Source organism: Ambystoma mexicanum, chromosome 9 (assembly GCF_040938575.1).
Source record: "Ambystoma mexicanum isolate Mex_15411 chromosome 9, UKY_AmexF1_1, whole genome shotgun sequence".
In the NCBI taxonomy this organism is placed as follows: domain Eukaryota; kingdom Metazoa; phylum Chordata; class Amphibia; order Caudata; family Ambystomatidae; genus Ambystoma; species Ambystoma mexicanum.
Genome location: NC_090931.1, coordinates 1,485,126,290 through 1,485,137,952, shown reverse-complemented (window position 1 = coordinate 1,485,137,952; position 11,663 = coordinate 1,485,126,290). Strand labels below are relative to the sequence as shown.

The 11,663-nt window shown below is 49.0% G+C and overlaps 1 long non-coding RNA gene across 1 annotated transcript; it reads right to left on the bottom strand.

The window, feature by feature from the left end:
- Positions 1-391: 391 nt before the first annotated feature.
- LOC138489250 (uncharacterized) lies at positions 392-8,966 on the bottom strand. The gene is made up of 2 exons (XR_011274760.1): positions 8,805-8,966; positions 392-723 (listed from the first exon to the last, which is right to left on the bottom strand). It is a non-coding gene; the product is annotated as an uncharacterized lncRNA (long non-coding RNA).
- Positions 8,967-11,663: the final 2,697 nt, after the last annotated feature.

The window sequence follows — 11,663 nt, the reverse complement described above, 5'->3', positions numbered from 1 at the left end:
GGTGGCACGCAACACAGCTGTCACACCCAGGCCATCAGCAGGGACTCTCACACATCTAGTCGACCTGTCAACCATCATCCCTGGTGAGAATTACAGTCACCCAGAGAGCGGGGTAGGCAGAATGGGGAGGGTCCCCCGTCCCTAGGTCAGAGGCAGACTGGACTGCATCCCAATCAGGGGTTAAAATGACAGGTTGGTGCCGCTGACAGGCAAGTAAACCTTGGGCATCAGCAGTCACATATCAAACTCCAGTAGACCAGTCTATGAAAGGCTTGTAAAGCTGGGACATAGTGGGGTGACCCTCCCACTGTGCCCCCCCTACACATTATGATAAAAGTAATGAGACCAGGGTCCAATCAATACTCATAATAATCAACACAGAAACAGTTACAACAGTTTGAAAACACAAAGATCGCAGTTTATTGGAGCACAGAAATCAGGACGGGCACAGCCACATAAGTAAACTAAATTATAATCCAAGGGGTGACCTGTGCCAGTACCCGTTTGCCATTTGCAAAGAGCAGCTGCCCACTTCTGGTTTCCAGAACTGCCAGTCAGTCCATCTTGGGACCACAGACTTCAGATGGCTGAGTCTCAACTGTCCCTACGGGGAGTCAGTGCCGGTCGACCGTCTTTGGCTCAAGTGCTGCCATTCCAAAGCCGCTTGTGGCCGAAAACCACAGTCAGATCTCCTCTCTGGCTAGGACCACCACACAACTCCGCCTGCGACAGAAAAAGATGTTAGCACATACATACATAATCATATGAGTCAACATTTTACATAATTACACGAGTACCATAATACTCCCCAATTACACTACAGGGCCTGAAACGGAAAGGTTATCCATAAGTATGAACACTTTACATTGTAAGGAAACCTAATTCTTAAAACACCATCTGGAAACTAACACCTCCACCTATACCCACTGCCGGTGCTACCCAGGTAGTCAGACTGGAAGTATACAGGAACTGCCAATCAGGGAGTATACTCATATTATGGAAGCTGGGAATGGTGTACTTGGGAGGAAAGTAGGCACATGTCCAGGTAGTCAGACTGGGAGTATACTGGAACTGCCAACATGGAAGTATACTGGTATTGCAGAAGCTTGGAATGGTGTACCCTAGGAGGACAGTGGGCACACACCCAGGTAGTCAGACTGGGAGTATACTGGAACTGCCAACATGGGAGTACACCGGTATTGCGAAAGCTGGGAATGGTGTACATAGGAGGATAGTGGTCACACACCCAGTTGATCAGACTGGGAGTATACTGGAACTGCCAATCTGGGAGTATACTAATATTGTTGAAGCTGGGAATGGTGTAGTTGAGAGGCTAGTGAGCACACACCCAGGTATTTAGACTGAGGGTTTACTGGAACTGCCAATCTGGGAGTATACTGATATTGTGGAAGCTGGGAATGGTGTACTTGAGAGGATAGTAGGCACATGTCCAGGTAGTCAGACTGGGAGTATACTGGAACTGCCAATCTGGGAGTATACTGGTATTGTGGAAGCTGGGAATGGTGTACCTTGGAGGATAGTGGGCACAAACCCAGGCATTCAGACTGACGGTATACTGGAACTGTCAATACGGCAGTATACTGGTATTGTCGCTTTAGTTACATCGTCACTCTTAAGTATTTTCATATTGTTTCAGTATGTCCTTCTATATCTTCATGACATCACTCTGCCCTCGTCAAATTTTACATCAGCACTACATGATATCCAATGGTGCGTGACTACATCCTTCCACACGACATACTTCCACTCTCTCAGTGCGAAGATACATTCGATACGGTAGTCTGAGGGCATGTTGTCTTTCGTACACTTAATACTGTATAGGCATACCACATGGAGTTCTGTATAGGGCTCTTCTAATATTCCAGTATGATGGCGGTGAGGGGGAAGGAGTATGTCAAGGACCTTATACATCTACGCCACAAGCCATGCGCTCTGGTGGTCCAGCAGAAAGCCCAGTCTCGCCATAGTATGCCAACTACCCCACACACCTATGCTACAAGCCATGCACTCTGGTGGTCCTGCAGAAAGCACTGCCTTGCTATAGTATGCCAAGAATTCTACACACCTATGCCACAAGCCATGCGCTCTGGTGGTCCTGCAGAAAGCCCAGTCTCGCCATAGTATGCCAACTACCCCACACACCTATGCCACAAGCCATGCAGTCTGGTTGTCCTGCAGAAAGCCCAACCTCATCATAGTATGCCAACTACCCCACATACCTATGCCACAAGCCATGCGCTCTGGTGGTCCTGCAGAAAGCCCTGCCTTGCTATAGTATGCCAAGAACTCTACACACCTATGCCACAAGCCATCTGCTCTGGTGGTCCTGCAGAAAGCCCAGCCTTGCCATGGTATGCCAAGAACCCTACACCCCAACCCACAAGCCATGTGCTCTGGTGGTCCTGCAGAAAACCCAGCCGCGCCAAAGTATGCCAAGAAGCCTACATACCAACGCCACGAGCCATGCGCTCTGGTGGTCCTGCAGAAAGCCCAGTCTCACCATAGTATGCCAACTACCCCACACACCTATGCTACAAGCCATGCAGTCTGATTGTCCTGCAGAAAGCCCAGCCTTGTCATAGTATGCCAACTACCCCACATACCTATGCCACAAGCTATGCGCTCTGGTGGTCCTGCAGAAAGCCCTGCCTTGCTATAGTATGACAAGAACTCTACACACCTATGCGACAAGCCATGCGCTCTGGTGGTCCTGCAGAAAGCCCAGCCTCGCCATAGTATGCCAAGAAGCCTACACACCAACGCCACGAGCCATGCGCTCTGGTGGTCCTGCAGAAAGCCCAGCCTTGTCATAGTATGCCAACAACCCCACACACCTATGCCACAAGCTATGCGCTCTGGTGGACCTGCAGAAAGCCCAGCTTCACCACAGTATGCCAACGACTCCACACACCAACGCCACGAGCCATGCGCTCTGGTGGTCCTGCAGAAAGCCCAGCCTTGTCATAGTATGCCAACAACCCCACACACCTATGCCACAAGCTATGCGCTCTGGTGGACCTGCAGAAAGCCCAGCTTCACCACAGTATGCCAACTACCCCACACACTTATACCAAAAGCCATGCGCTCTAGTGGTCCTGCAGAAAGTCCAGCCTCGCCATATTATGCTAAGAACCCTACACACCAACGCCACAGCCATCCACTCTGGTGGTCCTGCAGAAAGCCTAGCCTCGCCAAGAACCCTACACACCTATCAGGGGCGCCAAGTACGCGGGTTCTCCGAGGCCCGGGCACCCGCCGGCAGAATGAAGTTGGGGCTGAGTCTCCCCCACCCCCCCCGGGCGGTAGAGAAGAGACGCAGTATGGATGGCCCTTTGTTCCATCCATACTGTGTCTCTCTCTGATGTAAAAGTAAACATAAACGTATGTTTACAAATGGAGGGACGGATGCAAAGCAAGAGGCTCTTGTTTTGCATCGGTCCCTCAATTTCTAAAAATCGTTTTGGTTTGGGTGTACCTCTACATCTGTGAACCCGGGTGCACGGATGTAGAGGTACACCCAACCCAAAACGATTTTTAGAAATGGAGGCACAGATGCAAAGCAAGTCTGTCCCTCCATTTCTAAAAATCTACAAATACACCCATCCAACGACCAATTAAGAAAGCATTAATAGGCCTCATCATCACAGATATGCATTATCGGATGTTAACTCCAAACATCAATAGTGCGACAACATTTCCATCAAAATTAAATTGTGCACCCCCTTTCCATGAAATGTACCCCTTGGCATCTGCAGCAAACATCTTCAGGAACGGAGATCACCGCCCCAACTGTCATTCTTGTGGAAATGCAGTACCAATACGGAACACAAGTTACTGACTTAAACTTTCCCCAATACCTTCGCTGGCTTCCTCCGCATTGCTAGCCACAACCGCTAGTGCTCCACGGCATTCTTCTCTTCTGGCTCCTTTTTGCCCTAACAAAACAGCATCATCTGGCCCAGCAAGGCGCTTCGCCTCGGCACGTATCATCAAAGAATAGAACCTAATCTCATGCAGATGCCGCGTCATGACGACTCGACACGTAACCTGGGTTCCTTTTTCTTTTCCTTTACAGATCCTCACTTCACTGTTCCAAAGAAGCAAACGCTGATACTAGTGTTGCCTTCGCTCCGCTGTAGTCATCGACACCCCCCCTGATTTCTGAATGATGTCATCATTCAGGCTGAGACATCGATGAGAGCAGAGCTCCCAGCTCCAACAAACTTTTCTGGAACACGCCCAACTCATAGCCGTGGACTTCCACCAGCCCCTTCTGTAATCCAGCCACATAACAAAGGTACTTCCATTGCACCTTTCTCCCATCAACTGCCGCAATGTTCATCTACGTAACTCCCTGACACAGCATTTTCTCATTTAAACTTTAACCAAAGCCACTTCAATTTTCAGCTCCTCACAGCTCCCTGTAGCGCTTCCTTGAGACTCCAGCCTCTGCCGTTCCTAACCAATGGACCTCTTGACTTTCCACTGGCACTTTTAAGCAGCTCCCTTGGACCTCCTGTCCAATTACTTTTACTCTGCAACGTCGAATGACAGCCTCTTCCAGCGCCTCACTGCACACTGCAGCACATCACATAGGGGCTCACTTGCCCTTACTAAAGCACCTCATCACTTCAGCAAAGCGCCCCTCCACACCTCTTCACATCTGCAGCACCTCTTCACATTTGCAGCACCTTACTGTGCCATACAGCGCCTTGCTGCTTCTGCAGCACCCCTTATGCAGCGACTCTTCACTGCATCTTGCAGCACCTCACTGCCCTTGCAGCATCAGTTCACTGCCTCAAGCAGCACCTGTTCACTGCCTCATGTAGCACCTCACTGCCTCTGCAGCGCCTTTTCACTGCCTGTTGCAGTGCCTCACTGCCCTCGCAGCACCTCTTCACTGCCTCATGCAGCGCTCCTTCACTGCCCCATGCAGTGCCTCACTGCCCTCGCTGCACCTCTTCACTGTCTCATGCAGCACCTCACTGCCTCTGCAGCACCTCTTCACTGCCTGTTGCAGTGCCTCACTGCCCTCGCAGCACCTCTTCACTGTGCCATAAAGCGCCTTGCTGCCTCTGCAGCACCCCTTATGCAGCGACTCTTCACTGCATCTTGCAGTGCCTCACTGCCCTGGCAGCATCACTTCACTGCCTCAAGCAGCACCTGTTCACTGCCTCATGCAGCACCTCACTGCCTCTGCAGCACTTCTTCACTGCCTGTTGCAGCACCTCACTGCCCTCGAAGCACCTCTTCACTGCCTCAAGCAGCGCTCCTTCACTGCCTCATGCAGCATCTCATGACAGCCAGGCTGCTCTCTGATTCCAGTGCCTTCACAGTGCCTCTGTCTGGGCCTTTCTTGCACATCTGCCTCTGTAGCACCTCTGTTTGGGTCACGCTTGCCCTCACTGCGCCTGCAGCTCCTCACAGCCATCCAGCGCTCTTGCCTGAGAGAGGATCACTTCTCTTAGCGGGGGCGGTGGGTGTCTCCCTTTGGTGCTGTCCCCCTAGCACAGCCAGCTTCATCCTCCTCACCAGTGTTGAATTCTGGGTCGGGCCATAAATGACTCTGACACTCCAGTGAACTGTTAACTTATTTACTTAAGTTCAGGTACATCAAATACAGTTCTTAGAGTCAGGTAAGTAAAAGGGGACATAGGATACACACTGGCATCCTCTCTCAGGGCTTACATCCTTGCAACTGAGAAACCTGGAACACACTCATAGATACACATTCTAAGCCCTGCATTCCATCTCAAGATTCTAGTCACTTGCACCAGATGCATGCAAAGTTAATCACAACATACACCCAACCCAAAACGATTTTTAGAAATGAAGGCACAGATGCAAAGCAAGTCTGTCGCTCAATTTCTAAAAATCGGTTTGGGTTCGGTGTATTTGTACATCTGTGCACCCCTCTTGACAAGAGGGGTGCACGGATGTAGAGGTACAACCAACCCAAAACAATTTTTATAAATGGAGGCACAGATGCAAAGCAAGTCTGTCCCTCCATTTCTAAAAATCTTTTTGGGATTGGATGTATTTGTACATCTGTGCACCCCTCTTCCAAAGAGGGGTGAACAGATGTAGAGGTACACCCAACCCAAAACATTTTTTAGAAATGGAGGATTTGTACATCTGTGCACCCCTCTTGCATTGCATCTGCGAAGGGCGGTGGCAGGCAGAGGGCAAAGGAGACTGTTTGCATGTCTCAGTGTGTACGTGGTGAGGGTGAATGCTATGCTATGGGAGGGGAATGGAGGCGTTGAGGGAGGTAACTCCCCTGAATTCTAAGGAAGGTAACAGCGTGGGAGAAGGTGGGAGTGTGGGGAGAGGTGGGGTAACCTTCTTGGGGGTGGTTTAGCAGGGTGGGGGGCAGAAGGATGTGATTATTATTATTATTATTATTATTATTATTATAATTCGGCCTTTTGAAGACCACATAAATCGGCCGAAATAAATCAGTCTTTTTTGTATTTGTTCTTCAAAATGCAGAATGTCACATAGAACCCAGTATGGACCTTGCCATACTGTTGACCTTGTTCAGTGTAATAGCATTCAATGGGACAGTACTTGCCGGGCCTAATGGTGCAGAGCTTATGGGCTTCTATATTTTTAAAGAGACAGTAACCGCACTTCTCAGCAGGGCTGTGTAATCTATTTTCTACTAGAGCTGCCATATTTGAAATGGGGCAATGCTGGTACTCCTCAGTTAGCTGGCTATACTCTTGATGGGATAGTACTGCTGTAACAGGGCTTCTATAATTGTAATACTATGCTTTTGTTGAGGCAATGCTAGGTCATCTTAGTGGGGCTGCTATACTTTTGATGGGACAACATCAGCACTTCTCAGTTGAGCTGCTACACTCTTATTGACAAGGCCCCAGCACTTCTCAACAGATTTATTTATTTTTATTGATTATTCATAATGTGCGTAATAATACCCAGAGGTTTGTAAGCGTGGACCGAGGGATCAAACCTGTGTTGCTCCATGTCGTCTTGCTTCCAAGGCGGGCACGTTGCCCCTGAGCTATCCTGCCGAGACTCTGAAGATCTGAAGTACATTTAATGATAAAGAACCACAACTATTGAGCAAGTCTGTCATCATCAGAATAACTCAACACTGTCGTGGTTATACAAGAGCTAATATATTTAAAGGGATTGAATTGCTCAGAATGTAGCAGCACTATTCAATAACTCAAAGTGCTTAAGCATAGTTAATGTGAAAATACTACACTTCCATCGTTGGAACAGTACTGCCACTTCTCACAGAGGCTTCTACACCTTTTATGGGGCAGCACTGATCCAGCCTACTGGACAGCTTCACTTTTAATGGTACTTCTCAATAGGACTGCTATACTTCAATGGGGAATTACCAACACTACCCCACAGGGAAGGGCGTACTCTTGATGCCACCGAAGCAGCACTTCCACCCACCAGAGCTTCTTTATTTTTAACGGCACAGTGCGTGTACTTCTCAGCCACTCTGCTTTACATTTAAGCAGACCGAATTGTCATTTCTCAGCAGGACTGCAACACTACACCATTGTGTTCTGTATGTTGAGTGCTTCTTCACCACCAGTGTGGGTTCATGGCTCTCTCCCAGTGTCTAAATAGTAGATCTGTCTACATTCAACTGGCAACAGGCATGTCCAAAGCTGCCTGCTGTCCATAAGCTGCCGCTCGGGATGTTGGAACCCGTGATGGGGCAAGGGATAGAAGGCTCGAGCCTGTATCAACAGGGTCTTAAAACCTGCTCACTCATTCTGGAGTGAGGGGCCATGGGGCAAAATGAGCCTTATCCCACATACAGGGGAGTTTTTCCCCCTTTAGAATGAGCGCTCTCAGACACAAGTTATCACCCCTGCACACACAATGAATGAATATGGTATGGATCTATAGATCGAGAAAACTGGAGTTAGAATTCAGAGTCTTTTTAACAGAAATATAATTGTCTTCCCAGATGGGAGACTAACTCCATTAATATACATGGGGTCACTGAGATGACCAAGAGTGAAACTGTACGTTTAGTTGTGAGATTACCAGCAACGGGTATACTATGCTCCAATGAGGGAGGTGCCCACTCAATATATCACACTGTTTAAGGTGTGAGACCCATCCTGAATGCTTGCCCAAAGAGTCTTGGCCAGAGTTTCACCCTGAAGAAGTGAGTATGTGATCCGGGGTCTGCAGCCAACACACACGCATGGGATTCTCATGCACCCACTCGCAAGATTTGCACTAAATTAGTGAGATTGTGCTCCAAGGTAGGAGGCACACGCACTGAGGTTTGCCTCTGAGGTTTGACACACTCACAGGATGGGATGGCATTTCGTTCTCCCATCCTAGTTGTGTTGCTCTGCCTTTTGAGGGCTACTACAACCTGGATGATTATAGAGGGGTGGAGAAGGGGCAGTGATGGCCTACTGGAATGCAACTGGAAGGTTTAAACCTCCTTCTTACTTGACTTTAGTATATACAGTACATGCTAGCCAATGTTTCCCTGTTCAGCGCCCCCCAACCCCTTCGCACTAAGTTGGCGACTACGTGCAAATGTGGTCATATAACTGCCGAGGATGTCACTTCCTACATTTGGGCACCCCCGGGAAATTCATAAGTCGTCGGCTCCTCTGACACCTATGCCACAAGCCATCTGCTCTTTTGGTCCTGCAGAAAGCCCAACCTCGCCATAGTATGTCAAGGACCCGATACACCTACGCCACACTCAATGCGCTGGGAGGGGGGCGTCCTCATAAAGCCCAGCCTCGCGATAATATGTCACGTACCCCAAACAGCAAACTATTCTCAGTACTAAGCCTCGCGATCGACGTTCTGTCAAGCTCCGGAGCTCCACGGAAGTGAGACTCGGTTACGTGTGTGTGTGCGTGTGCGTGTGTGCGTGTGTGTGCGCGTGCCTTTTCGCACGTGTGTGTGTGTGTGTCGTGTATGATGCGTCATTCACATCGCTTACTGTGGGGATGCTAATGTCTGAGTGGCTGGGGAGGGAGGGGCCTACTCTAGTACAGCCTCTCTCCTGCCCGGCGCTCGTGCATCCGGTTCGGTATTTCCTTGTTCTGACATCCCCAAATTCCCTTCATACACCCTTCCTTGTCCCATCAATAATGTCCGTGCCCTGTAGGGCGGTGATGAGGACAGTGCTGTTTGCCAGGCAGAAACATAAACATACTCCTTCGAGCGCCGGGGGGGGGGGGGGGGGAGACTGGTGCTCGAAATAGAACAGAAATGTAGCGCTTAGAATGGAAAAGAATACCTTTTGTTTTTCTAGCGTGGGCGGGCGCTGAGAAAAAGAAAAGAAAACGACGTCTAGGACGGACCAGCGAGCGACCCAAGGCTCGGCTGTGGCCGGAAATGGACACATGCTGCACCTTCTGCAGTCTGGGAGAGGCCGCTCTGGCGATATCTAGACGAGGTAGCTGTCTCTATTATTAACTCGAGCAGCCACTCGAGGTTGAGTGAGTCCCCTGGGGCGACGGCGGTCTGCACTCCGCTGCAGGGCCGGCCCTCGTCTGCTTTCAACCCTTGAGGGGTTTCCTCCATAAATCGCCCTAAAAGATGAACTTTCTAGGAACTTCACGGCGCCTGAAATTCGAGGAGAGGTTTAACTCTGCCCTAAACTGGTTCAAGCCAGAATAATTAAGACGGAGAGATATCGGGAAAGCAAACGTAGAAAGATATAATGGAAGAAAGGAAGGCACAGCAGTGCTAGTAGAATACAGTTATCATTCGGCTTAAAAATATATTAAAATGTGCCGGTTGCCGAGTGTCGCACACTGCATTTTAGTTGAGCAATCCCACCCCCACCACCTCCCTTACTGCTGGGACATTTTTATAATTGCACACCCAGATATTACAAAGTAAGTACCACCCCTGTATTTAACTACTGCCAGGCTATTATGCAAGTCTATGCAAAAAGGACCAGCATACTCGTCCTTGGCACTTAAGAGGTTAACAGCTACTTCAGTTCTCACAGAACCTCTAATGTCTGCTTAAGTTACACCTGTGGACACTAACATCTGGTTGGTTCTGGGCTGTGATTCCTGATTTGATGCTCCCCGGTCCTCTGATGCCTTGGTTCTAGTCTCTGATGTCTGGTTTGTTCTGGACTGTGATTCCTGATTTGGTGATCACAGAGCTCAGACACCTTGCTTCTGTGCTCTGATATCTGTTTATTTCTGGGCTGGGATTCCTGATTTGGTTCCCACCAGAGTCCTGATCCCTCAGTTCTGGGATCTGACATCTGGTTGGTTCTGGGCTGTGATTCCTGATTTGATGCTCCCCGGTCCTCTGATGCCTTGGTTCTAGTCTCTGATGTCTGGTTTGTTCTGGACTGTGATTCCTGATTTGGTGATCACAGAGCTCAGACACCTTGCTTCTGTGCTCTGATATCTGTTTATTTCTGGGCTGGGATTCCTGATTTGGTTCCCACCAGAGTCCTGATCCCTCAGTTCTGGGATCTGACATCTGGTTTGTTCTGGTCTGTGATTCTTGATGTGATGCTCACCATACCTCCAATGGCTTGGTTCTAGACTCTTGTATGTGGGTTGTTCTGAGCTGTGTGGATCCTGATTTGGTACTCAAAGGACCTCTGCTATTTGGTTTGTTCTGGGTGGTTTGATGAATCCAATGAAATCATCACTCAAACCTCGGTATTGGCCTCATCTTATAGGGCCAGGGGAAGGCAGGCGCTACCTGATCCTTACCCTGGGGCGGTATTATGAGGGAGGATCACGTAGGAGAAGACTTCTGTCAGGTGAGATAGCAACTTTACTCAAAATTCCTCCATTCTCCCTGAAACATAAATGGCATATTGTAAAGTGGAGCAAGCAAGGTAACTGCTATTCACATAAGATCCCATAGCTCCGATTACTTTCAGTACAACAATCAAAACTTGAAAACATTATGGACTTCAAGACCCATAATGCCTATGGTACTGGGACGAGGAAGAGGAACAAAGACTTAATGATGATCAATGGTGGTTCTGAGAAGACCGTGCAGTCTAGCTGATGCAATTCAAATCACCCAAGCAGAGGCAGAAGCACTCAGAAGAGAAACTGATGAAGGCAGGAAAGCCACTGAAGGCCAAAAAGCAGTTGAAGTTGAAGCAGAAATGAAATCGCTAGCAGAAGCCGACATGGGAAGAGAAGGCGTGTGGTTTTGCAGTGCACCTGCAGCAGGAAACAGAATTGTGAAAGATGGCAGCAGGGAGAGAAGCCCAGCTGTTCGGGAGACGTGCTCCCGACTTGATGTGAGTTGCTCAGGGTTCCTGCAAGAAGCAGAGACTCGACAGAGCCGGTGGAGCTCCAGAGAAGGGCTCTGCAGGAAACGGCACTGACAGGAGAGCTGTCATTGTTATTGCTGGAATGCAGAAGGTCTGACAGTTCACCGAAGTCCTGCCTTCATGGATACTAGCGCTCAGCATCAAGGAGTGATGCAGAGATGTCAAAAGAAGCCAGTGATTCCGCCAAAAAGTAACCCTGGGTCAATCTGAGCAGAACATTTATCAGTAAAAGACAATTTTGAATACCGAACAAGGAGGATAAAAGGGCAACAAGGGCTCGCAATTCTCTTTTTGTGAGATATGAGCATGGGGAAACATGTAACCCCTATTGCCAACATCCAAGAGA